The following is a 21,624-nucleotide window of genomic DNA, read 5'->3' as shown; positions in this document are numbered from 1 at the left end:
TGGAAAACCCCATGAAATGGGGCTATCTCATTTTTGATGCTTATAGAACCAAAGAATCTTACTTGTTTAAGCCATCAAAGTGATGATTAATCTTGGCAATCTTAATACATTTAGGATAGAAATCTGTGGCAGCCATCTTGGTCATTGGTAAGGGTTCTTCCTCTAAACCAGAGACTCTCTACAGTAGCTTCAAGAAAAACTGAATATGTTGCCTTTACTCTACTGATTTTTCCATTCTCTTTCCTTTCAAAAATGAACCCAAAATGCATGTTCTTGAAGCTGGGTGCGTGGTAATGACTCCCATAACTTTCTGTCATTTTTCTCACGGTTAAAGGCTTCCATCCATTTGCCACCAATGCTTCCTAAGGTCTTTGTATCAAAGTTCCTTTCCTTTCTGTAAAATTCATCATTGCGGCGCCCCTGCTTTTCACCAAGCCAAGACGGAGCATCCACTTTGGTGTGAAATCCTCCTTTGAGGTGATAAGACGTAACTCACAGTGTGCTCTCAGAAGTGGTAGCTTTGAGAGGGAGCCGCGATTAATATTGATGATTTTCATCTGTCTGCTCCTGGTCCCCACCCCCCACAACCTTTCTTGAGCGAGAGGTAATTTCAGTGCTATGAGCTTCTGCTACCCCTCCTTCGATAGCTCAGTTGGTAGAGCGCAGGACTGTAGCATTAATTCGGGCATCCTTAGGTCGCTGGTTCAAATCCGGCTCGAAGGATTTTGTGGTTTCATTTCCATGTCTTTTGCTGTTAATCAACAATACCTTCCGTTGATTATGAAAAAGTCCCCGAGCTTCGATAAATACTGGAAAAGAAGCGTACTCTATCTGCTTTCAAAGGGAATTGATGACATAGTCATCGCTAGGGGAGGCGTGAAGAACAGTAAAGGAAACCTGCTGATCAAAACTGCTACCAAAGCATTGCATTAGTACATGTATGCCCTTGGCAGACTTCCAATTGCATTGCACCACGGTAGCTGCTTGGCAGCCAATCACACTGTGACTTGCCTTCAATTTGAGTGTCCACCGATGGGCAAGAGGGCATAGCCAATGGAATCATCCCCCGAAAGGCTGAGCAAGCTGGAAAGTAGACCAACAGTTTACACATTTGGGGAAATCCTGAGAAGTTTTGCATTCCAAACTGAGCAAATAAAAGCCCTGCCGGAGAATCGAACCCTGATTGCACTAAGTATATGCTCCATGAAGACAGCCCTCACGTAAGGCGTGGGCAATTTCATGCCTGACACTTTACATTCTAGTCTCAAATCGAGACTTTGCAGTCCGTGGGCTCCAGAGTCTCCTTGCATCCAGCAAAAGTTTAGAGGGCAGTGGAGGGGATGTAGCTCAGTGGTAGAGCGCATGCTTCGCATGTATGAGGCCCCGGGTTCAATCCCCGGCATCTCCAGGAGTCGCTGTTCTGTATCTCGGCTTTTTCCAGAAGGCTAGCCTGCCACCTTGTGGAAAGTTGAGGTTTCTCAGGCAGTTGGGGGGTCAGAACCCCACTTAAATAGGTTGCATTGAAAAATATTGTTTGAAATAGGCATAGTTTCCACTTTTCAAGAAAATCTGAGAATTTTGCTTGCCAAAAGGAGGAAATAAATGCCCTCTCTGAGGATCGAACTCAGGACCTTCAGATTATGAGACTGACGCGCTGCCTACTGCGCTAAGAAGGCTGCACACAAGCATCTCTAAACAAGACTATAGACCAGGAAGATAATCCAGGTGCGAGGCTTAAGGATTTTCCTGACTGAGACTTTATGCTGCAGTGTCAAGTGGGTTGACTTGGCAGACACTTACATTCAGGGTTTCCATGCATACAGTAAAACTTGGCATACAAGGGGATGTAGCTCAGTGGTAGAGCGCATACTTTGCATGTATGAGGCCCCGGGTTCAATCCCCGGCATCTCCAGACTTTTGCCATGCTTATCTTGGATTTTGGCAGAAAACTAGGCTGGCTGTCAGTATTAAGGAAGAGATATGTCATGCAACTGGGATACGAACCCCACTTAAACTGTGAGACGTGTGCCTTGGAAAACCCCATGAAATGGGGCTATCTCATTTTTGATGCTTATAGAACCAAAGAATCTTACTTGTTTAAGCCATCAAAGTGATGATTAATCTTGGCAATCTTAATACATTTAGGATAGAAATCGGTGGCAGCCATCTTGGTCATTGGTAAGGGTTCTTCCTCTAAACCAGAGACTCTCTACAGTAGCTTCAAGAAAAACTGAATATGTTGCCTTTACTCTACTGATTTTTCCATTCTCTTTCCTTTCAAAAATGAACCCAAAATGCATGTTCTTGAAGCTGGGTGCGTGGTAATGACTCCCATAACTTTCTGTCATTTTTCTCACGGTTAAAGGCTTCCATCCATTTGCCACCAATGCTTCCTAAGGTCTTTGTATCAAAGTTCCTTTCCTTTCTTTAAAATTCATCATTGCGGCGCCCCTGCTTTTCACCAAGCCAAGACGGAACATCCACTTTGGTGTGAAATCCTCCTTTGAGGTGATAAGACGTAACTCACAGTGTGCTCTCAGAAGTGGTAGCTTTGAGAGGGAGCCGCGATTAATATTGATGATTTTCATCTGTCTGCTCCTGGTCCCCACCCCCCACAACCTTTCTTGAGCGAGAGGTAATTTCAGTGCTATGAGCTTCTGCTACCCCTCCTTCGATAGCTCAGTTGGTAGAGCGGAGGACTGTAGCATTAATTCGGGCATCCTTAGGTCGCTGGTTCAAATCCGGCTCGAAGGATTTTGTGGTTTCATTTCCATGTCTTTTGCTGTTAATCAACAATACCTTCCGTTGATTATGAAAAAGTCCCCGAGCTTCGATAAATACTGGAAAAGAAGCGTACTCTATCTGCTTTCAAAGGGAATTGATGACATAGTCATCGCTAGGGGAGGCGTGAAGAACAGTAAAGGAAACCTGCTGATCAAAACTGCTACCAAAGCATTGCATTAGTACATGTATGCCCTTGGCAGACTTCCAATTGCATTGCACCACGGTAGCTGCTTGGCAGCCAATCACACTGTGACTTGCCTTCAATTTGAGTGTCCACCGATGGGCAAGAGGGCATAGCCAATGGAATCATCCCCCGAAAGGCTGAGCAAGCTGGAAAGTAGACCAACAGTTTACACATTTGGGGAAATCCTGAGAAGTTTTGCATTCCAAACTGAGCAAATAAAAGCCCTGCCGGAGAATCGAACCCTGATTGCACTAAGTATATGCTCCATGAAGACAGCCCTCACGTAAGGCGTGGGCAATTTCATGCCTGACACTTTACATTCTAGTCTCAAATCGAGACTTTGCAGTCCGTGGGCTCCAGAGTCTCCTTGCATCCAGCAAAACTTTAGAGGGCAGTGGAGGGGATGTAGCTCAGTGGTAGAGCGCATGCTTCGCATGTATGAGGCCCCGGGTTCAATCCCCGGCATCTCCAGGAGTCGCTGTTCTGTATCTCGGCTTTTTCCAGAAGGCTAGCCTGCCACCTTGTGGAAAGTTGAGGTTTCTCAGGCAGTTGGGGGGTCAGAACCCCACTTAAATAGGTTGCATTGAAAAATATTGTTTGAAATAGGCATAGTTTCCACTTTTCAAGAAAATCTGAGAATTTTGCTTGCCAAAAGGAGGAAATAAATGCCCTCTCTGAGGAACGAACTCAGGACCTTCAGATTATGAGACTGACGCGCTGCCTACTGCGCTAAGAAGGCTGCACACAAGCATCTCTAAACAAGACTATAGATCAGGAAGATAATCCAGGTGCGAGGCTTAAGGATTTTCCTGACTGAGACTTTATGCTGCAGTGTCAAGTGGGTTGACTTGGCAGACACTTACATTCAGGGTTTCCATGCATACAGTAAAACTTGGCATACAAGGGGATGTAGCTCAGTGGTAGAGCGCATGCTTTGCATGTATGAGGCCCCGGGTTCAATCCCCGGCATCTCCAGACTTTTGCCATGCTTATCTTGTATTTTGGCAGAAAACTAGGCTGGCTGTCAGTATTAAGGAAGAGATATGTCATGCAACTGGGATACGAACCCCACTTAAACTGTGAGACGTGTGCCTTGGAAAACCCCATGAAATGGGGCTATCTCATTTTTGATGCTTATAGAACCAAAGAATCTTACTTGTTTAAGCCATCAAAGTGATGATTAATCTTGGCAATCTTAATACATTTAGGATAGAAATCTGTGGCAGCCATCTTGGTCATTGGTAAGGGTTCTTCCTCTAAACCAGAGACTCTCTACAGTAGCTTCAAGAAAAACTGAATATGTTGCCTTTACTCTACTGATTTTTCCATTCTCTTTCCTTTCAAAAATGAACCCAAAATGCATGTTCTTGAAGCTGGGTGCGTGGTAATGACTCCCATAACTTTCTGTCATTTTTCTCACGGTTAAAGGCTTCCATCCATTTGCCACCAATGCTTCCTAAGGTCTTTGTATCAAAGTTCCTTTCCTTTCTTTAAAATTCATCATTGCGGCGCCCCTGCTTTTCACCAAGCCAAGACGGAACATCCACTTTGGTGTGAAATCCTCCTTTGAGGTGATAAGACGTAACTCACAGTGTGCTCTCAGAAGTGGTAGCTTTGAGAGGGAGCCGCGATTAATATTGATGATTTTCATCTGTCTGCTCCTGGTCCCCACCCCCCACAACCTTTCTTGAGCGAGAGGTAATTTCAGTGCTATGAGCTTCTGCTACCCCTCCTTCGATAGCTCAGTTGGTAGAGCGGAGGACTGTAGCATTAATTCGGGCATCCTTAGGTCGCTGGTTCAAATCCGGCTCGAAGGATTTTGTGGGTTCATTTCCATGTCTTTTGCTGTTAATCAACAATACCTTCCGTTGATTATGAAAAAGTCCCCGAGCTTCGATAAATACTGGAAAAGAAGCGTACTCTATCTGCTTTCAAAGGGAATTGATGACATAGTCATCGCTAGGGGAGGCGTGAAGAACAGTAAAGGAAACCTGCTGATCAAAACTGCTACCAAAGCATTGCATTAGTACATGTATGCCCTTGGCAGACTTCCAATTGCATTGCACCACGGTAGCTGCTTGGCAGCCAATCACACTGTGACTTGCCTTCAATTTGAGTGTCCACCGATGGGCAAGAGGGCATAGCCAATGGAATCATCCCCCGAAAGGCTGAGCAAGCTGGAAAGTAGACCAACAGTTTACACATTTGGGGAAATCCTGAGAAGTTTTGCATTCCAAACTGAGCAAATAAAAGCCCTGCCGGAGAATCGAACCCTGATTGCACTAAGTATATGCTCCATGAAGACAGCCCTCACGTAAGGCGTGGGCAATTTCATGCCTGACACTTTACATTCTAGTCTCAAATCGAGACTTTGCAGTCCGTGGGCTCCAGAGTCTCCTTGCATCCAGCAAAACTTTAGAGGGCAGTGGAGGGGATGTAGCTCAGTGGTAGAGCGCATGCTTCGCATGTATGAGGCCCCGGGTTCAATCCCCGGCATCTCCAGGAGTCGCTGTTCTGTATCTCGGCTTTTTCCAGAACGCTAGCCTGCCACCTTGTGGAAAGTTGAGGTTTCTCAGGCAGTTGGGGGGTCAGAACCCCACTTAAATAGGTTGCATTGAAAAATATTGTTTGAAATAGGCATAGTTTCCACTTTTCAAGAAAATCTGAGAATTTTGCTTGCCAAAAGGAGGAAATAAATGCCCTCTCTGAGGAACGAACTCAGGACCTTCAGATTATGAGACTGACGCGCTGCCTACTGCGCTAAGAAGGCTGCACACAAGCATCTCTAAACAAGACTATAGACCAGGAAGATAATCCAGGTGCGAGGCTTAAGGATTTTCCTGACTGAGACTTTATGCTGCAGTGTCAAGTGGGTTGACTTGGCAGACACTTACATTCAGGGTTTCCATGCATACAGTAAAACTTGGCATACAAGGGGATGTAGCTCAGTGGTAGAGCGCATACTTTGCATGTATGAGGCCCCGGGTTCAATCCCCGGCATCTCCAGACTTTTGCCATGCTTATCTTGGATTTTGGCAGAAAACTAGGCTGGCTGTCAGTATTAAGGAAGAGATATGTCATGCAACTGGGATACGAACCCCACTTAAACTGTGAGACGTGTGCCTTGGAAAACCCCATGAAATGGGGCTATCTCATTTTTGATGCTTATAGAACCAAAGAATCTTACTTGTTTAAGCCATCAAAGTGATGATTAATCTTGGCAATCTTAATACATTTAGGATAGAAATCTGTGGCAGCCATCTTGGTCATTGGTAAGGGTTCTTCCTCTAAACCAGAGACTCTCTACAGTAGCTTCAAGAAAAACTGAATATGTTGCCTTTACTCTACTGATTTTTCCATTCTCTTTCCTTTCAAAAATGAACCCAAAATGCATGTTCTTGAAGCTGGGTGCGTGGTAATGACTCCCATAACTTTCTGTCATTTTTCTCACGGTTAAAGGCTTCCATCCATTTGCCACCAATGCTTCCTAAGGTCTTTGTATCAAAGTTCCTTTCCTTTCTGTAAAATTCATCATTGCGGCGCCCCTGCTTTTCACCAAGCCAAGACGGAGCATCCACTTTGGTGTGAAATCCTCCTTTGAGGTGATAAGACGTAACTCACAGTGTGCTCTCAGAAGTGGTAGCTTTGAGAGGGAGCCGCGATTAATATTGATGATTTTCATCTGTCTGCTCCTGGTCCCCACCCCCCACAACCTTTCTTGAGCGAGAGGTAATTTCAGTGCTATGAGCTTCTGCTACCCCTCCTTCGATAGCTCAGTTGGTAGAGCGCAGGACTGTAGCATTAATTCGGGCATCCTTAGGTCGCTGGTTCAAATCCGGCTCGAAGGATTTTGTGGTTTCATTTCCATGTCTTTTGCTGTTAATCAACAATACCTTCCGTTGATTATGAAAAAGTCCCCGAGCTTCGATAAATACTGGAAAAGAAGCGTACTCTATCTGCTTTCAAAGGGAATTGATGACATAGTCATCGCTAGGGGAGGCGTGAAGAACAGTAAAGGAAACCTGCTGATCAAAACTGCTACCAAAGCATTGCATTAGTACATGTATGCCCTTGGCAGACTTCCAATTGCATTGCACCACGGTAGCTGCTTGGCAGCCAATCACACTGTGACTTGCCTTCAATTTGAGTGTCCACCGATGGGCAAGAGGGCATAGCCAATGGAATCATCCCCCGAAAGGCTGAGCAAGCTGGAAAGTAGACCAACAGTTTACACATTTGGGGAAATCCTGAGAAGTTTTGCATTCCAAACTGAGCAAATAAAAGCCCTGCCGGAGAATCGAACCCTGATTGCACTAAGTATATGCTCCATGAAGACAGCCCTCACGTAAGGCGTGGGCAATTTCATGCCTGACACTTTACATTCTAGTCTCAAATCGAGACTTTGCAGTCCGTGGGCTCCAGAGTCTCCTTGCATCCAGCAAAAGTTTAGAGGGCAGTGGAGGGGATGTAGCTCAGTGGTAGAGCGCATGCTTCGCATGTATGAGGCCCCGGGTTCAATCCCCGGCATCTCCAGGAGTCGCTGTTCTGTATCTCGGCTTTTTCCAGAAGGCTAGCCTGCCACCTTGTGGAAAGTTGAGGTTTCTCAGGCAGTTGGGGGGTCAGAACCCCACTTAAATAGGTTGCATTGAAAAATATTGTTTGAAATAGGCATAGTTTCCACTTTTCAAGAAAATCTGAGAATTTTGCTTGCCAAAAGGAGGAAATAAATGCCCTCTCTGAGGATCGAACTCAGGACCTTCAGATTATGAGACTGACGCGCTGCCTACTGCGCTAAGAAGGCTGCACACAAGCATCTCTAAACAAGACTATAGACCAGGAAGATAATCCAGGTGCGAGGCTTAAGGATTTTCCTGACTGAGACTTTATGCTGCAGTGTCAAGTGGGTTGACTTGGCAGACACTTACATTCAGGGTTTCCATGCATACAGTAAAACTTGGCATACAAGGGGATGTAGCTCAGTGGTAGAGCGCATACTTTGCATGTATGAGGCCCCGGGTTCAATCCCCGGCATCTCCAGACTTTTGCCATGCTTATCTTGGATTTTGGCAGAAAACTAGGCTGGCTGTCAGTATTAAGGAAGAGATATGTCATGCAACTGGGATACGAACCCCACTTAAACTGTGAGACGTGTGCCTTGGAAAACCCCATGAAATGGGGCTATCTCATTTTTGATGCTTATAGAACCAAAGAATCTTACTTGTTTAAGCCATCAAAGTGATGATTAATCTTGGCAATCTTAATACATTTAGGATAGAAATCGGTGGCAGCCATCTTGGTCATTGGTAAGGGTTCTTCCTCTAAACCAGAGACTCTCTACAGTAGCTTCAAGAAAAACTGAATATGTTGCCTTTACTCTACTGATTTTTCCATTCTCTTTCCTTTCAAAAATGAACCCAAAATGCATGTTCTTGAAGCTGGGTGCGTGGTAATGACTCCCATAACTTTCTGTCATTTTTCTCACGGTTAAAGGCTTCCATCCATTTGCCACCAATGCTTCCTAAGGTCTTTGTATCAAAGTTCCTTTCCTTTCTTTAAAATTCATCATTGCGGCGCCCCTGCTTTTCACCAAGCCAAGACGGAACATCCACTTTGGTGTGAAATCCTCCTTTGAGGTGATAAGACGTAACTCACAGTGTGCTCTCAGAAGTGGTAGCTTTGAGAGGGAGCCGCGATTAATATTGATGATTTTCATCTGTCTGCTCCTGGTCCCCACCCCCCACAACCTTTCTTGAGCGAGAGGTAATTTCAGTGCTATGAGCTTCTGCTACCCCTCCTTCGATAGCTCAGTTGGTAGAGCGGAGGACTGTAGCATTAATTCGGGCATCCTTAGGTCGCTGGTTCAAATCCGGCTCGAAGGATTTTGTGGTTTCATTTCCATGTCTTTTGCTGTTAATCAACAATACCTTCCGTTGATTATGAAAAAGTCCCCGAGCTTCGATAAATACTGGAAAAGAAGCGTACTCTATCTGCTTTCAAAGGGAATTGATGACATAGTCATCGCTAGGGGAGGCGTGAAGAACAGTAAAGGAAACCTGCTGATCAAAACTGCTACCAAAGCATTGCATTAGTACATGTATGCCCTTGGCAGACTTCCAATTGCATTGCACCACGGTAGCTGCTTGGCAGCCAATCACACTGTGACTTGCCTTCAATTTGAGTGTCCACCGATGGGCAAGAGGGCATAGCCAATGGAATCATCCCCCGAAAGGCTGAGCAAGCTGGAAAGTAGACCAACAGTTTACACATTTGGGGAAATCCTGAGAAGTTTTGCATTCCAAACTGAGCAAATAAAAGCCCTGCCGGAGAATCGAACCCTGATTGCACTAAGTATATGCTCCATGAAGACAGCCCTCACGTAAGGCGTGGGCAATTTCATGCCTGACACTTTACATTCTAGTCTCAAATCGAGACTTTGCAGTCCGTGGGCTCCAGAGTCTCCTTGCATCCAGCAAAACTTTAGAGGGCAGTGGAGGGGATGTAGCTCAGTGGTAGAGCGCATGCTTCGCATGTATGAGGCCCCGGGTTCAATCCCCGGCATCTCCAGGAGTCGCTGTTCTGTATCTCGGCTTTTTCCAGAAGGCTAGCCTGCCACCTTGTGGAAAGTTGAGGTTTCTCAGGCAGTTGGGGGGTCAGAACCCCACTTAAATAGGTTGCATTGAAAAATATTGTTTGAAATAGGCATAGTTTCCACTTTTCAAGAAAATCTGAGAATTTTGCTTGCCAAAAGGAGGAAATAAATGCCCTCTCTGAGGAACGAACTCAGGACCTTCAGATTATGAGACTGACGCGCTGCCTACTGCGCTAAGAAGGCTGCACACAAGCATCTCTAAACAAGACTATAGATCAGGAAGATAATCCAGTTGCGAGGCTTAAGGATTTTCCTGACTGAGACTTTATGCTGCAGTGTCAAGTGGGTTGACTTGGCAGACACTTACATTCAGGGTTTCCATGCATACAGTAAAACTTGGCATACAAGGGGATGTAGCTCAGTGGTAGAGCGCATGCTTTGCATGTATGAGGCCCCGGGTTCAATCCCCGGCATCTCCAGACTTTTGCCATGCTTATCTTGTATTTTGGCAGAAAACTAGGCTGGCTGTCAGTATTAAGGAAGAGATATGTCATGCAACTGGGATACGAACCCCACTTAAACTGTGAGACGTGTGCCTTGGAAAACCCCATGAAATGGGGCTATCTCATTTTTGATGCTTATAGAACCAAAGAATCTTACTTGTTTAAGCCATCAAAGTGATGATTAATCTTGGCAATCTTAATACATTTAGGATAGAAATCTGTGGCAGCCATCTTGGTCATTGGTAAGGGTTCTTCCTCTAAACCAGAGACTCTCTACAGTAGCTTCAAGAAAAACTGAATATGTTGCCTTTACTCTACTGATTTTTCCATTCTCTTTCCTTTCAAAAATGAACCCAAAATGCATGTTCTTGAAGCTGGGTGCGTGGTAATGACTCCCATAACTTTCTGTCATTTTTCTCACGGTTAAAGGCTTCCATCCATTTGCCACCAATGCTTCCTAAGGTCTTTGTATCAAAGTTCCTTTCCTTTCTGTAAAATTCATCATTGCGGCGCCCCTGCTTTTCACCAAGCCAAGACGGAGCATCCACTTTGGTGTGAAATCCTCCTTTGAGGTGATAAGACGTAACTCACAGTGTGCTCTCAGAAGTGGTAGCTTTGAGAGGGAGCCGCGATTAATATTGATGATTTTCATCTGTCTGCTCCTGGTCCCCACCCCCCACAACCTTTCTTGAGCGAGAGGTAATTTCAGTGCTATGAGCTTCTGCTACCCCTCCTTCGATAGCTCAGTTGGTAGAGCGCAGGACTGTAGCATTAATTCGGGCATCCTTAGGTCGCTGGTTCAAATCCGGCTCGAAGGATTTTGTGGTTTCATTTCCATGTCTTTTGCTGTTAATCAACAATACCTTCCGTTGATTATGAAAAAGTCCCCGAGCTTCGATAAATACTGGAAAAGAAGCGTACTCTATCTGCTTTCAAAGGGAATTGATGACATAGTCATCGCTAGGGGAGGCGTGAAGAACAGTAAAGGAAACCTGCTGATCAAAACTGCTACCAAAGCATTGCATTAGTACATGTATGCCCTTGGCAGACTTCCAATTGCATTGCACCACGGTAGCTGCTTGGCAGCCAATCACACTGTGACTTGCCTTCAATTTGAGTGTCCACCGATGGGCAAGAGGGCATAGCCAATGGAATCATCCCCCGAAAGGCTGAGCAAGCTGGAAAGTAGACCAACAGTTTACACATTTGGGGAAATCCTGAGAAGTTTTGCATTCCAAACTGAGCAAATAAAAGCCCTGCCGGAGAATCGAACCCTGATTGCACTAAGTATATGCTCCATGAAGACAGCCCTCACGTAAGGCGTGGGCAATTTCATGCCTGACACTTTACATTCTAGTCTCAAATCGAGACTTTGCAGTCCGTGGGCTCCAGAGTCTCCTTGCATCCAGCAAAAGTTTAGAGGGCAGTGGAGGGGATGTAGCTCAGTGGTAGAGCGCATGCTTCGCATGTATGAGGCCCCGGGTTCAATCCCCGGCATCTCCAGGAGTCGCTGTTCTGTATCTCGGCTTTTTCCAGAAGGCTAGCCTGCCACCTTGTGGAAAGTTGAGGTTTCTCAGGCAGTTGGGGGGTCAGAACCCCACTTAAATAGGTTGCATTGAAAAATATTGTTTGAAATAGGCATAGTTTCCACTTTTCAAGAAAATCTGAGAATTTTGCTTGCCAAAAGGAGGAAATAAATGCCCTCTCTGAGGATCGAACTCAGGACCTTCAGATTATGAGACTGACGCGCTGCCTACTGCGCTAAGAAGGCTGCACACAAGCATCTCTAAACAAGACTATAGACCAGGAAGATAATCCAGGTGCGAGGCTTAAGGATTTTCCTGACTGAGACTTTATGCTGCAGTGTCAAGTGGGTTGACTTGGCAGACACTTACATTCAGGGTTTCCATGCATACAGTAAAACTTGGCATACAAGGGGATGTAGCTCAGTGGTAGAGCGCATACTTTGCATGTATGAGGCCCCGGGTTCAATCCCCGGCATCTCCAGACTTTTGCCATGCTTATCTTGGATTTTGGCAGAAAACTAGGCTGGCTGTCAGTATTAAGGAAGAGATATGTCATGCAACTGGGATACGAACCCCACTTAAACTGTGAGACGTGTGCCTTGGAAAACCCCATGAAATGGGGCTATCTCATTTTTGATGCTTATAGAACCAAAGAATCTTACTTGTTTAAGCCATCAAAGTGATGATTAATCTTGGCAATCTTAATACATTTAGGATAGAAATCGGTGGCAGCCATCTTGGTCATTGGTAAGGGTTCTTCCTCTAAACCAGAGACTCTCTACAGTAGCTTCAAGAAAAACTGAATATGTTGCCTTTACTCTACTGATTTTTCCATTCTCTTTCCTTTCAAAAATGAACCCAAAATGCATGTTCTTGAAGCTGGGTGCGTGGTAATGACTCCCATAACTTTCTGTCATTTTTCTCACGGTTAAAGGCTTCCATCCATTTGCCACCAATGCTTCCTAAGGTCTTTGTATCAAAGTTCCTTTCCTTTCTTTAAAATTCATCATTGCGGCGCCCCTGCTTTTCACCAAGCCAAGACGGAACATCCACTTTGGTGTGAAATCCTCCTTTGAGGTGATAAGACGTAACTCACAGTGTGCTCTCAGAAGTGGTAGCTTTGAGAGGGAGCCGCGATTAATATTGATGATTTTCATCTGTCTGCTCCTGGTCCCCACCCCCCACAACCTTTCTTGAGCGAGAGGTAATTTCAGTGCTATGAGCTTCTGCTACCCCTCCTTCGATAGCTCAGTTGGTAGAGCGGAGGACTGTAGCATTAATTCGGGCATCCTTAGGTCGCTGGTTCAAATCCGGCTCGAAGGATTTTGTGGTTTCATTTCCATGTCTTTTGCTGTTAATCAACAATACCTTCCGTTGATTATGAAAAAGTCCCCGAGCTTCGATAAATACTGGAAAAGAAGCGTACTCTATCTGCTTTCAAAGGGAATTGATGACATAGTCATCGCTAGGGGAGGCGTGAAGAACAGTAAAGGAAACCTGCTGATCAAAACTGCTACCAAAGCATTGCATTAGTACATGTATGCCCTTGGCAGACTTCCAATTGCATTGCACCACGGTAGCTGCTTGGCAGCCAATCACACTGTGACTTGCCTTCAATTTGAGTGTCCACCGATGGGCAAGAGGGCATAGCCAATGGAATCATCCCCCGAAAGGCTGAGCAAGCTGGAAAGTAGACCAACAGTTTACACATTTGGGGAAATCCTGAGAAGTTTTGCATTCCAAACTGAGCAAATAAAAGCCCTGCCGGAGAATCGAACCCTGATTGCACTAAGTATATGCTCCATGAAGACAGCCCTCACGTAAGGCGTGGGCAATTTCATGCCTGACACTTTACATTCTAGTCTCAAATCGAGACTTTGCAGTCCGTGGGCTCCAGAGTCTCCTTGCATCCAGCAAAACTTTAGAGGGCAGTGGAGGGGATGTAGCTCAGTGGTAGAGCGCATGCTTCGCATGTATGAGGCCCCGGGTTCAATCCCCGGCATCTCCAGGAGTCGCTGTTCTGTATCTCGGCTTTTTCCAGAACGCTAGCCTGCCACCTTGTGGAAAGTTGAGGTTTCTCAGGCAGTTGGGGGGTCAGAACCCCACTTAAATAGGTTGCATTGAAAAATATTGTTTGAAATAGGCATAGTTTCCACTTTTCAAGAAAATCTGAGAATTTTGCTTGCCAAAAGGAGGAAATAAATGCCCTCTCTGAGGAACGAACTCAGGACCTTCAGATTATGAGACTGACGCGCTGCCTACTGCGCTAAGAAGGCTGCACACAAGCATCTCTAAACAAGACTATAGACCAGGAAGATAATCCAGGTGCGAGGCTTAAGGATTTTCCTGACTGAGACTTTATGCTGCAGTGTCAAGTGGGTTGACTTGGCAGACACTTACATTCAGGGTTTCCATGCATACAGTAAAACTTGGCATACAAGGGGATGTAGCTCAGTGGTAGAGCGCATACTTTGCATGTATGAGGCCCCGGGTTCAATCCCCGGCATCTCCAGACTTTTGCCATGCTTATCTTGGATTTTGGCAGAAAACTAGGCTGGCTGTCAGTATTAAGGAAGAGATATGTCATGCAACTGGGATACGAACCCCACTTAAACTGTGAGACGTGTGCCTTGGAAAACCCCATGAAATGGGGCTATCTCATTTTTGATGCTTATAGAACCAAAGAATCTTACTTGTTTAAGCCATCAAAGTGATGATTAATCTTGGCAATCTTAATACATTTAGGATAGAAATCTGTGGCAGCCATCTTGGTCATTGGTAAGGGTTCTTCCTCTAAACCAGAGACTCTCTACAGTAGCTTCAAGAAAAACTGAATATGTTGCCTTTACTCTACTGATTTTTCCATTCTCTTTCCTTTCAAAAATGAACCCAAAATGCATGTTCTTGAAGCTGGGTGCGTGGTAATGACTCCCATAACTTTCTGTCATTTTTCTCACGGTTAAAGGCTTCCATCCATTTGCCACCAATGCTTCCTAAGGTCTTTGTATCAAAGTTCCTTTCCTTTCTGTAAAATTCATCATTGCGGCGCCCCTGCTTTTCACCAAGCCAAGACGGAGCATCCACTTTGGTGTGAAATCCTCCTTTGAGGTGATAAGACGTAACTCACAGTGTGCTCTCAGAAGTGGTAGCTTTGAGAGGGAGCCGCGATTAATATTGATGATTTTCATCTGTCTGCTCCTGGTCCCCACCCCCCACAACCTTTCTTGAGCGAGAGGTAATTTCAGTGCTATGAGCTTCTGCTACCCCTCCTTCGATAGCTCAGTTGGTAGAGCGCAGGACTGTAGCATTAATTCGGGCATCCTTAGGTCGCTGGTTCAAATCCGGCTCGAAGGATTTTGTGGTTTCATTTCCATGTCTTTTGCTGTTAATCAACAATACCTTCCGTTGATTATGAAAAAGTCCCCGAGCTTCGATAAATACTGGAAAAGAAGCGTACACTATCTGCTTTCAAAGGGAATTGATGACATAGTCATCGCTAGGGGAGGCGTGAAGAACAGTAAAGGAAACCTGCTGATCAAAACTGCTACCAAAGCATTGCATTAGTACATGTATGCCCTTGGCAGACTTCCAATTGCATTGCACCACGGTAGCTGCTTGGCAGCCAATCACACTGTGACTTGCCTTCAATTTGAGTGTCCACCGATGGGCAAGAGGGCATAGCCAATGGAATCATCCCCCGAAAGGCTGAGCAAGCTGGAAAGTAGACCAACAGTTTACACATTTGGGGAAATCCTGAGAAGTTTTGCATTCCAAACTGAGCAAATAAAAGCCCTGCCGGAGAATCGAACCCTGATTGCACTAAGTATATGCTCCATGAAGACAGCCCTCACGTAAGGCGTGGGCAATTTCATGCCTGACACTTTACATTCTAGTCTCAAATCGAGACTTTGCAGTCCGTGGGCTCCAGAGTCTCCTTGCATCCAGCAAAAGTTTAGAGGGCAGTGGAGGGGATGTAGCTCAGTGGTAGAGCGCATGCTTCGCATGTATGAGGCCCCGGGTTCAATCCCCGGCATCTCCAGGAGTCGCTGTTCTGTATCTCGGCTTTTTCCAGAAGGCTAGCCTGCCACCTTGTGGAAAGTTGAGGTTTCTCAGGCAGTTGGGGGGTCAGAACCCCACTTAAATAGGTTGCATTGAAAAATATTGTTTGAAATAGGCATAGTTTCCACTTTTCAAGAAAATCTGAGAATTTTGCTTGCCAAAAGGAGGAAATAAATGCCCTCTCTGAGGATCGAACTCAGGACCTTCAGATTATGAGACTGACGCGCTGCCTACTGCGCTAAGAAGGCTGCACACAAGCATCTCTAAACAAGACTATAGACCAGGAAGATAATCCAGGTGCGAGGCTTAAGGATTTTCCTGACTGAGACTTTATGCTGCAGTGTCAAGTGGGTTGACTTGGCAGACACTTACATTCAGGGTTTCCATGCATACAGTAAAACTTGGCATACAAGGGGATGTAGCTCAGTGGTAGAGCGCATACTTTGCATGTATGAGGCCCCGGGTTCAATCCCCGGCATCTCCAGACTTTTGCCATGCTTATCTTGTATTTTGGCAGAAAACTAGGCTGGCTGTCAGTATTAAGGAAGAGATATGTCATGCAACTGGGATACGAACCCCACTTAAACTGTGAGACGTGTGCCTTGGAAAACCCCATGAAATGGGGCTATCTCATTTTTGATGCTTATAGAACCAAAGAATCTTACTTGTTTAAGCCATCAAAGTGATGATTAATCTTGGCAATCTTAATACATTTAGGATAGAAATCGGTGGCAGCCATCTTGGTCATTGGTAAGGGTTCTTCCTCTAAACCAGAGACTCTCTACAGTAGCTTCAAGAAAAACTGAATATGTTGCCTTTACTCTACTGATTTTTCCATTCTCTTTCCTTTCAAAAATGAACCCAAAATGCATGTTCTTGAAGCTGGGTGCGTGGTAATGACTCCCATAACTTTCTGTCATTTTTCTCACGGTTAAAGGCTTCCATCCATTTGCCACCAATGCTTCCTAAGGTCTTTGTATCAAAGTTCCTTTCCTTTCTTTAAAATTCATCATTGCGGCGCCCCTGCTTTTCACCAAGCCAAGACGGAACATCCACTTTGGTGTGAAATCCTCCTTTGAGGTGATAAGACGTAACTCACAGTGTGCTCTCAGAAGTGGTAGCTTTGAGAGGGAGCCGCGATTAATATTGATGATTTTCATCTGTCTGCTCCTGGTCCCCACCCCCCACAACCTTTCTTGAGCGAGAGGTAATTTCAGTGCTATGAGCTTCTGCTACCCCTCCTTCGATAGCTCAGTTGGTAGAGCGGAGGACTGTAGCATTAATTCGGGCATCCTTAGGTCGCTGGTTCAAATCCGGCTCGAAGGATTTTGTGGGTTCATTTCCATGTCTTTTGCTGTTAATCAACAATACCTTCCGTTGATTATGAAAAAGTCCCCGAGCTTCGATAAATACTGGAAAAGAAGCGTACTCTATCTGCTTTCAAAGGGAATTGATGACATAGTCATCGCTAGGGGAGGCGTGAAGAACAGTAAAGGAAACCTGCTGATCAAAACTGCTACCAAAGCATTGCATTAGTACATGTATGCCCTTGGCAGACTTCCAATTGCATTGCACCACGGTAGCTGCTTGGCAGCCAATCACACTGTGACTTGCCTTCAATTTGAGTGTCCACCGATGGGCAAGAGGGCATAGCCAATGGAATCATCCCCCGAAAGGCTGAGCAAGCTGGAAAGTAGACCAACAGTTTACACATTTGGGGAAATCCTGAGAAGTTTTGCATTCCAAACTGAGCAAATAAAAGCCCTGCCGGAGAATCGAACCCTGATTGCACTAAGTATATGCTCCATGAAGACAGCCCTCACGTAAGGCGTGGGCAATTTCATGCCTGACACTTTACATTCTAGTCTCAAATCGAGACTTTGCAGTCCGTGGGCTCCAGAGTCTCCTTGCATCCAGCAAAACTTTAGAGGGCAGTGGAGGGGATGTAGCTCAGTGGTAGAGCGCATGCTTCGCATGTATGAGGCCCCGGGTTCAATCCCCGGCATCTCCAGGAGTCGCTGTTCTGTATCTCGGCTTTTTCCAGAACGCTAGCCTGCCACCTTGTGGAAAGTTGAGGTTTCTCAGGCAGTTGGGGGGTCAGAACCCCACTTAAATAGGTTGCATTGAAAAATATTGTTTGAAATAGGCATAGTTTCCACTTTTCAAGAAAATCTGAGAATTTTGCTTGCCAAAAGGAGGAAATAAATGCCCTCTCTGAGGAACGAACTCAGGACCTTCAGATTATGAGACTGACGCGCTGCCTACTGCGCTAAGAAGGCTGCACACAAGCATCTCTAAACAAGACTATAGACCAGGAAGATAATCCAGGTGCGAGGCTTAAGGATTTTCCTGACTGAGACTTTATGCTGCAGTGTCAAGTGGGTTGACTTGGCAGACACTTACATTCAGGGTTTCCATGCATACAGTAAAACTTGGCATACAAGGGGATGTAGCTCAGTGGTAGAGCGCATACTTTGCATGTATGAGGCCCCGGGTTCAATCCCCGGCATCTCCAGACTTTTGCCATGCTTATCTTGGATTTTGGCAGAAAACTAGGCTGGCTGTCAGTATTAAGGAAGAGATATGTCATGCAACTGGGATACGAACCCCACTTAAACTGTGAGACGTGTGCCTTGGAAAACCCCATGAAATGGGGCTATCTCATTTTTGATGCTTATAGAACCAAAGAATCTTACTTGTTTAAGCCATCAAAGTGATGATTAATCTTGGCAATCTTAATACATTTAGGATAGAAATCTGTGGCAGCCATCTTGGTCATTGGTAAGGGTTCTTCCTCTAAACCAGAGACTCTCTACAGTAGCTTCAAGAAAAACTGAATATGTTGCCTTTACTCTACTGATTTTTCCATTCTCTTTCCTTTCAAAAATGAACCCAAAATGCATGTTCTTGAAGCTGGGTGCGTGGTAATGACTCCCATAACTTTCTGTCATTTTTCTCACGGTTAAAGGCTTCCATCCATTTGCCACCAATGCTTCCTAAGGTCTTTGTATCAAAGTTCCTTTCCTTTCTGTAAAATTCATCATTGCGGCGCCCCTGCTTTTCACCAAGCCAAGACGGAGCATCCACTTTGGTGTGAAATCCTCCTTTGAGGTGATAAGACGTAACTCACAGTGTGCTCTCAGAAGTGGTAGCTTTGAGAGGGAGCCGCGATTAATATTGATGATTTTCATCTGTCTGCTCCTGGTCCCCACCCCCCACAACCTTTCTTGAGCGAGAGGTAATTTCAGTGCTATGAGCTTCTGCTACCCCTCCTTCGATAGCTCAGTTGGTAGAGCGCAGGACTGTAGCATTAATTCGGGCATCCTTAGGTCGCTGGTTCAAATCCGGCTCGAAGGATTTTGTGGTTTCATTTCCATGTCTTTTGCTGTTAATCAACAATACCTTCCGTTGATTATGAAAAAGTCCCCGAGCTTCGATAAATACTGGAAAAGAAGCGTACTCTATCTGCTTTCAAAGGGAATTGATGACATAGTCATCGCTAGGGGAGGCGTGAAGAACAGTAAAGGAAACCTGCTGATCAAAACTGCTACCAAAGCATTGCATTAGTACATGTATGCCCTTGGCAGACTTCCAATTGCATTGCACCACGGTAGCTGCTTGGCAGCCAATCACACTGTGACTTGCCTTCAATTTGAGTGTCCACCGATGGGCAAGAGGGCATAGCCAATGGAATCATCCCCCGAAAGGCTGAGCAAGCTGGAAAGTAGACCAACAGTTTACACATTTGGGGAAATCCTGAGAAGTTTTGCATTCCAAACTGAGCAAATAAAAGCCCTGCCGGAGAATCGAACCCTGATTGCACTAAGTATATGCTCCATGAAGACAGCCCTCACGTAAGGCGTGGGCAATTTCATGCCTGACACTTTACATTCTAGTCTCAAATCGAGACTTTGCAGTCCGTGGGCTCCAGAGTCTCCTTGCATCCAGCAAAAGTTTAGAGGGCAGTGGAGGGGATGTAGCTCAGTGGTAGAGCGCATGCTTCGCATGTATGAGGCCCCGGGTTCAATCCCCGGCATCTCCAGGAGTCGCTGTTCTGTATCTCGGCTTTTTCCAGAAGGCTAGCCTGCCACCTTGTGGAAAGTTGAGGTTTCTCAGGCAGTTGGGGGGTCAGAACCCCACTTAAATAGGTTGCATTGAAAAATATTGTTTGAAATAGGCATAGTTTCCACTTTTCAAGAAAATCTGAGAATTTTGCTTGCCAAAAGGAGGAAATAAATGCCCTCTCTGAGGATCGAACTCAGGACCTTCAGATTATGAGACTGACGCGCTGCCTACTGCGCTAAGAAGGCTGCACACAAGCATCTCTAAACAAGACTATAGACCAGGAAGATAATCCAGGTGCGAGGCTTAAGGATTTTCCTGACTGAGACTTTATGCTGCAGTGTCAAGTGGGTTGACTTGGCAGACACTTACATTCAGGGTTTCCATGCATACAGTAAAACTTGGCATACAAGGGGATGTAGCTCAGTGGTAGAGCGCATACTTTGCATGTATGAGGCCCCGGGTTCAATCCCCGGCATCTCCAGACTTTTGCCATGCTTATCTTGGATTTTGGCAGAAAACTAGGCTGGCTGTCAGTATTAAGGAAGAGATATGTCATGCAACTGGGATACGAACCCCACTTAAACTGTGAGACGTGTGCCTTGGAAAACCCCATGAAATGGGGCTATCTCATTTTTGATGCTTATAGAACCAAAGAATCTTACTTGTTTAAGCCATCAAAGTGATGATTAATCTTGGCAATCTTAATACATTTAGGATAGAAATCGGTGGCAGCCATCTTGGTCATTGGTAAGGGTTCTTCCTCTAAACCAGAGACTCTCTACAGTAGCTTCAAGAAAAACTGAATATGTTGCCTTTACTCTACTGATTTTTCCATTCTCTTTCCTTTCAAAAATGAACCCAAAATGCATGTTCTTGAAGCTGGGTGCGTGGTAATGACTCCCATAACTTTCTGTCATTTTTCTCACGGTTAAAGGCTTCCATCCATTTGCCACCAATGCTTCCTAAGGTCTTTGTATCAAAGTTCCTTTCCTTTCTTTAAAATTCATCATTGCGGCGCCCCTGCTTTTCACCAAGCCAAGACGGAACATCCACTTTGGTGTGAAATCCTCCTTTGAGGTGATAAGACGTAACTCACAGTGTGCTCTCAGAAGTGGTAGCTTTGAGAGGGAGCCGCGATTAATATTGATGATTTTCATCTGTCTGCTCCTGGTCCCCACCCCCCACAACCTTTCTTGAGCGAGAGGTAATTTCAGTGCTATGAGCTTCTGCTACCCCTCCTTCGATAGCTCAGTTGGTAGAGCGGAGGACTGTAGCATTAATTCGGGCATCCTTAGGTCGCTGGTTCAAATCCGGCTCGAAGGATTTTGTGGTTTCATTTCCATGTCTTTTGCTGTTAATCAACAATACCTTCCGTTGATTATGAAAAAGTCCCCGAGCTTCGATAAATACTGGAAAAGAAGCGTACTCTATCTGCTTTCAAAGGGAATTGATGACATAGTCATCGCTAGGGGAGGCGTGAAGAACAGTAAAGGAAACCTGCTGATCAAAACTGCTACCAAAGCATTGCATTAGTACATGTATGCCCTTGGCAGACTTCCAATTGCATTGCACCACGGTAGCTGCTTGGCAGCCAATCACACTGTGACTTGCCTTCAATTTGAGTGTCCACCGATGGGCAAGAGGGCATAGCCAATGGAATCATCCCCCGAAAGGCTGAGCAAGCTGGAAAGTAGACCAACAGTTTACACATTTGGGGAAATCCTGAGAAGTTTTGCATTCCAAACTGAGCAAATAAAAGCCCTGCCGGAGAATCGAACCCTGATTGCACTAAGTATATGCTCCATGAAGACAGCCCTCACGTAAGGCGTGGGCAATTTCATGCCTGACACTTTACATTCTAGTCTCAAATCGAGACTTTGCAGTCCGTGGGCTCCAGAGTCTCCTTGCATCCAG

At 45.4% G+C, this 21,624-nt stretch overlaps 41 non-coding genes across 41 annotated transcripts; 31 read left to right on the top strand and 10 right to left on the bottom strand.

The window, feature by feature from the left end:
* Positions 1–637: 637 nt before the first annotated feature.
* TRNAY-GUA (transfer RNA tyrosine (anticodon GUA)) lies at positions 638–723 on the top strand. The gene is given in 2 exon segments: positions 638–674; positions 688–723. It is a non-coding gene; the product is annotated as a tRNA-Tyr (tRNA).
* Positions 724–1,336: 613 nt separating this feature from the next.
* TRNAA-CGC (transfer RNA alanine (anticodon CGC)) lies at positions 1,337–1,408 on the top strand. Its single transcript has one exon. It is a non-coding gene; the product is annotated as a tRNA-Ala (tRNA).
* A 195-nt stretch (positions 1,409–1,603) lies between these two features.
* TRNAM-CAU (transfer RNA methionine (anticodon CAU)) lies at positions 1,604–1,676 on the bottom strand. The gene has a single exon. It is a non-coding gene; the product is annotated as a tRNA-Met (tRNA).
* A 164-nt stretch (positions 1,677–1,840) lies between these two features.
* On the top strand, positions 1,841–1,912 carry TRNAA-UGC (transfer RNA alanine (anticodon UGC)). The gene has a single exon. It is a non-coding gene; the product is annotated as a tRNA-Ala (tRNA).
* A 756-nt stretch (positions 1,913–2,668) lies between these two features.
* On the top strand, positions 2,669–2,754 carry TRNAY-GUA (transfer RNA tyrosine (anticodon GUA)). The gene is given in 2 exon segments: positions 2,669–2,705; positions 2,719–2,754. It is a non-coding gene; the product is annotated as a tRNA-Tyr (tRNA).
* Positions 2,755–3,367: 613 nt separating this feature from the next.
* Positions 3,368–3,439, top strand: TRNAA-CGC (transfer RNA alanine (anticodon CGC)). The gene has a single exon. It is a non-coding gene; the product is annotated as a tRNA-Ala (tRNA).
* Positions 3,440–3,634: 195 nt separating this feature from the next.
* Positions 3,635–3,707, bottom strand: TRNAM-CAU (transfer RNA methionine (anticodon CAU)). The gene has a single exon. It is a non-coding gene; the product is annotated as a tRNA-Met (tRNA).
* Positions 3,708–3,871: 164 nt separating this feature from the next.
* On the top strand, positions 3,872–3,943 carry TRNAA-UGC (transfer RNA alanine (anticodon UGC)). Its single transcript has one exon. It is a non-coding gene; the product is annotated as a tRNA-Ala (tRNA).
* A 756-nt stretch (positions 3,944–4,699) lies between these two features.
* On the top strand, positions 4,700–4,785 carry TRNAY-GUA (transfer RNA tyrosine (anticodon GUA)). The gene is given in 2 exon segments: positions 4,700–4,736; positions 4,750–4,785. It is a non-coding gene; the product is annotated as a tRNA-Tyr (tRNA).
* Positions 4,786–5,398: 613 nt separating this feature from the next.
* On the top strand, positions 5,399–5,470 carry TRNAA-CGC (transfer RNA alanine (anticodon CGC)). Its single transcript has one exon. It is a non-coding gene; the product is annotated as a tRNA-Ala (tRNA).
* Positions 5,471–5,665: 195 nt separating this feature from the next.
* TRNAM-CAU (transfer RNA methionine (anticodon CAU)) lies at positions 5,666–5,738 on the bottom strand. The gene has a single exon. It is a non-coding gene; the product is annotated as a tRNA-Met (tRNA).
* Positions 5,739–5,902: 164 nt separating this feature from the next.
* Positions 5,903–5,974, top strand: TRNAA-UGC (transfer RNA alanine (anticodon UGC)). Its single transcript has one exon. It is a non-coding gene; the product is annotated as a tRNA-Ala (tRNA).
* Positions 5,975–6,730: 756 nt separating this feature from the next.
* TRNAY-GUA (transfer RNA tyrosine (anticodon GUA)) lies at positions 6,731–6,816 on the top strand. The gene is given in 2 exon segments: positions 6,731–6,767; positions 6,781–6,816. It is a non-coding gene; the product is annotated as a tRNA-Tyr (tRNA).
* Positions 6,817–7,429: 613 nt separating this feature from the next.
* TRNAA-CGC (transfer RNA alanine (anticodon CGC)) lies at positions 7,430–7,501 on the top strand. The gene has a single exon. It is a non-coding gene; the product is annotated as a tRNA-Ala (tRNA).
* Positions 7,502–7,696: 195 nt separating this feature from the next.
* On the bottom strand, positions 7,697–7,769 carry TRNAM-CAU (transfer RNA methionine (anticodon CAU)). Its single transcript has one exon. It is a non-coding gene; the product is annotated as a tRNA-Met (tRNA).
* Positions 7,770–7,933: 164 nt separating this feature from the next.
* On the top strand, positions 7,934–8,005 carry TRNAA-UGC (transfer RNA alanine (anticodon UGC)). Its single transcript has one exon. It is a non-coding gene; the product is annotated as a tRNA-Ala (tRNA).
* A 756-nt stretch (positions 8,006–8,761) lies between these two features.
* On the top strand, positions 8,762–8,847 carry TRNAY-GUA (transfer RNA tyrosine (anticodon GUA)). Its single transcript is given in 2 exon segments — positions 8,762–8,798; positions 8,812–8,847. It is a non-coding gene; the product is annotated as a tRNA-Tyr (tRNA).
* A 613-nt stretch (positions 8,848–9,460) lies between these two features.
* Positions 9,461–9,532, top strand: TRNAA-CGC (transfer RNA alanine (anticodon CGC)). Its single transcript has one exon. It is a non-coding gene; the product is annotated as a tRNA-Ala (tRNA).
* Positions 9,533–9,727: 195 nt separating this feature from the next.
* On the bottom strand, positions 9,728–9,800 carry TRNAM-CAU (transfer RNA methionine (anticodon CAU)). The gene has a single exon. It is a non-coding gene; the product is annotated as a tRNA-Met (tRNA).
* A 164-nt stretch (positions 9,801–9,964) lies between these two features.
* Positions 9,965–10,036, top strand: TRNAA-UGC (transfer RNA alanine (anticodon UGC)). Its single transcript has one exon. It is a non-coding gene; the product is annotated as a tRNA-Ala (tRNA).
* Positions 10,037–10,792: 756 nt separating this feature from the next.
* Positions 10,793–10,878, top strand: TRNAY-GUA (transfer RNA tyrosine (anticodon GUA)). Its single transcript is given in 2 exon segments — positions 10,793–10,829; positions 10,843–10,878. It is a non-coding gene; the product is annotated as a tRNA-Tyr (tRNA).
* Positions 10,879–11,491: 613 nt separating this feature from the next.
* On the top strand, positions 11,492–11,563 carry TRNAA-CGC (transfer RNA alanine (anticodon CGC)). Its single transcript has one exon. It is a non-coding gene; the product is annotated as a tRNA-Ala (tRNA).
* A 195-nt stretch (positions 11,564–11,758) lies between these two features.
* Positions 11,759–11,831, bottom strand: TRNAM-CAU (transfer RNA methionine (anticodon CAU)). Its single transcript has one exon. It is a non-coding gene; the product is annotated as a tRNA-Met (tRNA).
* Positions 11,832–11,995: 164 nt separating this feature from the next.
* On the top strand, positions 11,996–12,067 carry TRNAA-UGC (transfer RNA alanine (anticodon UGC)). The gene has a single exon. It is a non-coding gene; the product is annotated as a tRNA-Ala (tRNA).
* Positions 12,068–12,823: 756 nt separating this feature from the next.
* TRNAY-GUA (transfer RNA tyrosine (anticodon GUA)) lies at positions 12,824–12,909 on the top strand. The gene is given in 2 exon segments: positions 12,824–12,860; positions 12,874–12,909. It is a non-coding gene; the product is annotated as a tRNA-Tyr (tRNA).
* A 613-nt stretch (positions 12,910–13,522) lies between these two features.
* TRNAA-CGC (transfer RNA alanine (anticodon CGC)) lies at positions 13,523–13,594 on the top strand. The gene has a single exon. It is a non-coding gene; the product is annotated as a tRNA-Ala (tRNA).
* Positions 13,595–13,789: 195 nt separating this feature from the next.
* Positions 13,790–13,862, bottom strand: TRNAM-CAU (transfer RNA methionine (anticodon CAU)). Its single transcript has one exon. It is a non-coding gene; the product is annotated as a tRNA-Met (tRNA).
* Positions 13,863–14,026: 164 nt separating this feature from the next.
* TRNAA-UGC (transfer RNA alanine (anticodon UGC)) lies at positions 14,027–14,098 on the top strand. Its single transcript has one exon. It is a non-coding gene; the product is annotated as a tRNA-Ala (tRNA).
* A 756-nt stretch (positions 14,099–14,854) lies between these two features.
* On the top strand, positions 14,855–14,940 carry TRNAY-GUA (transfer RNA tyrosine (anticodon GUA)). The gene is given in 2 exon segments: positions 14,855–14,891; positions 14,905–14,940. It is a non-coding gene; the product is annotated as a tRNA-Tyr (tRNA).
* A 613-nt stretch (positions 14,941–15,553) lies between these two features.
* Positions 15,554–15,625, top strand: TRNAA-CGC (transfer RNA alanine (anticodon CGC)). Its single transcript has one exon. It is a non-coding gene; the product is annotated as a tRNA-Ala (tRNA).
* Positions 15,626–15,820: 195 nt separating this feature from the next.
* TRNAM-CAU (transfer RNA methionine (anticodon CAU)) lies at positions 15,821–15,893 on the bottom strand. The gene has a single exon. It is a non-coding gene; the product is annotated as a tRNA-Met (tRNA).
* A 164-nt stretch (positions 15,894–16,057) lies between these two features.
* On the top strand, positions 16,058–16,129 carry TRNAA-UGC (transfer RNA alanine (anticodon UGC)). The gene has a single exon. It is a non-coding gene; the product is annotated as a tRNA-Ala (tRNA).
* Positions 16,130–16,885: 756 nt separating this feature from the next.
* On the top strand, positions 16,886–16,971 carry TRNAY-GUA (transfer RNA tyrosine (anticodon GUA)). The gene is given in 2 exon segments: positions 16,886–16,922; positions 16,936–16,971. It is a non-coding gene; the product is annotated as a tRNA-Tyr (tRNA).
* A 613-nt stretch (positions 16,972–17,584) lies between these two features.
* TRNAA-CGC (transfer RNA alanine (anticodon CGC)) lies at positions 17,585–17,656 on the top strand. Its single transcript has one exon. It is a non-coding gene; the product is annotated as a tRNA-Ala (tRNA).
* Positions 17,657–17,851: 195 nt separating this feature from the next.
* TRNAM-CAU (transfer RNA methionine (anticodon CAU)) lies at positions 17,852–17,924 on the bottom strand. The gene has a single exon. It is a non-coding gene; the product is annotated as a tRNA-Met (tRNA).
* A 164-nt stretch (positions 17,925–18,088) lies between these two features.
* TRNAA-UGC (transfer RNA alanine (anticodon UGC)) lies at positions 18,089–18,160 on the top strand. The gene has a single exon. It is a non-coding gene; the product is annotated as a tRNA-Ala (tRNA).
* Positions 18,161–18,916: 756 nt separating this feature from the next.
* On the top strand, positions 18,917–19,002 carry TRNAY-GUA (transfer RNA tyrosine (anticodon GUA)). Its single transcript is given in 2 exon segments — positions 18,917–18,953; positions 18,967–19,002. It is a non-coding gene; the product is annotated as a tRNA-Tyr (tRNA).
* A 613-nt stretch (positions 19,003–19,615) lies between these two features.
* On the top strand, positions 19,616–19,687 carry TRNAA-CGC (transfer RNA alanine (anticodon CGC)). The gene has a single exon. It is a non-coding gene; the product is annotated as a tRNA-Ala (tRNA).
* Positions 19,688–19,882: 195 nt separating this feature from the next.
* On the bottom strand, positions 19,883–19,955 carry TRNAM-CAU (transfer RNA methionine (anticodon CAU)). The gene has a single exon. It is a non-coding gene; the product is annotated as a tRNA-Met (tRNA).
* A 164-nt stretch (positions 19,956–20,119) lies between these two features.
* Positions 20,120–20,191, top strand: TRNAA-UGC (transfer RNA alanine (anticodon UGC)). The gene has a single exon. It is a non-coding gene; the product is annotated as a tRNA-Ala (tRNA).
* Positions 20,192–20,947: 756 nt separating this feature from the next.
* TRNAY-GUA (transfer RNA tyrosine (anticodon GUA)) lies at positions 20,948–21,033 on the top strand. The gene is given in 2 exon segments: positions 20,948–20,984; positions 20,998–21,033. It is a non-coding gene; the product is annotated as a tRNA-Tyr (tRNA).
* The last annotated feature ends 591 nt before the right edge of the window (positions 21,034–21,624 follow it).

The sequence above is a fragment of the Lissotriton helveticus genome, chromosome 1_2 (genome assembly GCF_964261635.1).
Source record: "Lissotriton helveticus chromosome 1_2, aLisHel1.1, whole genome shotgun sequence".
Lineage (NCBI taxonomy): Eukaryota > Metazoa > Chordata > Amphibia > Caudata > Salamandridae > Lissotriton > Lissotriton helveticus.
This window is presented reverse-complemented; position numbering and strand designations above follow the sequence as displayed.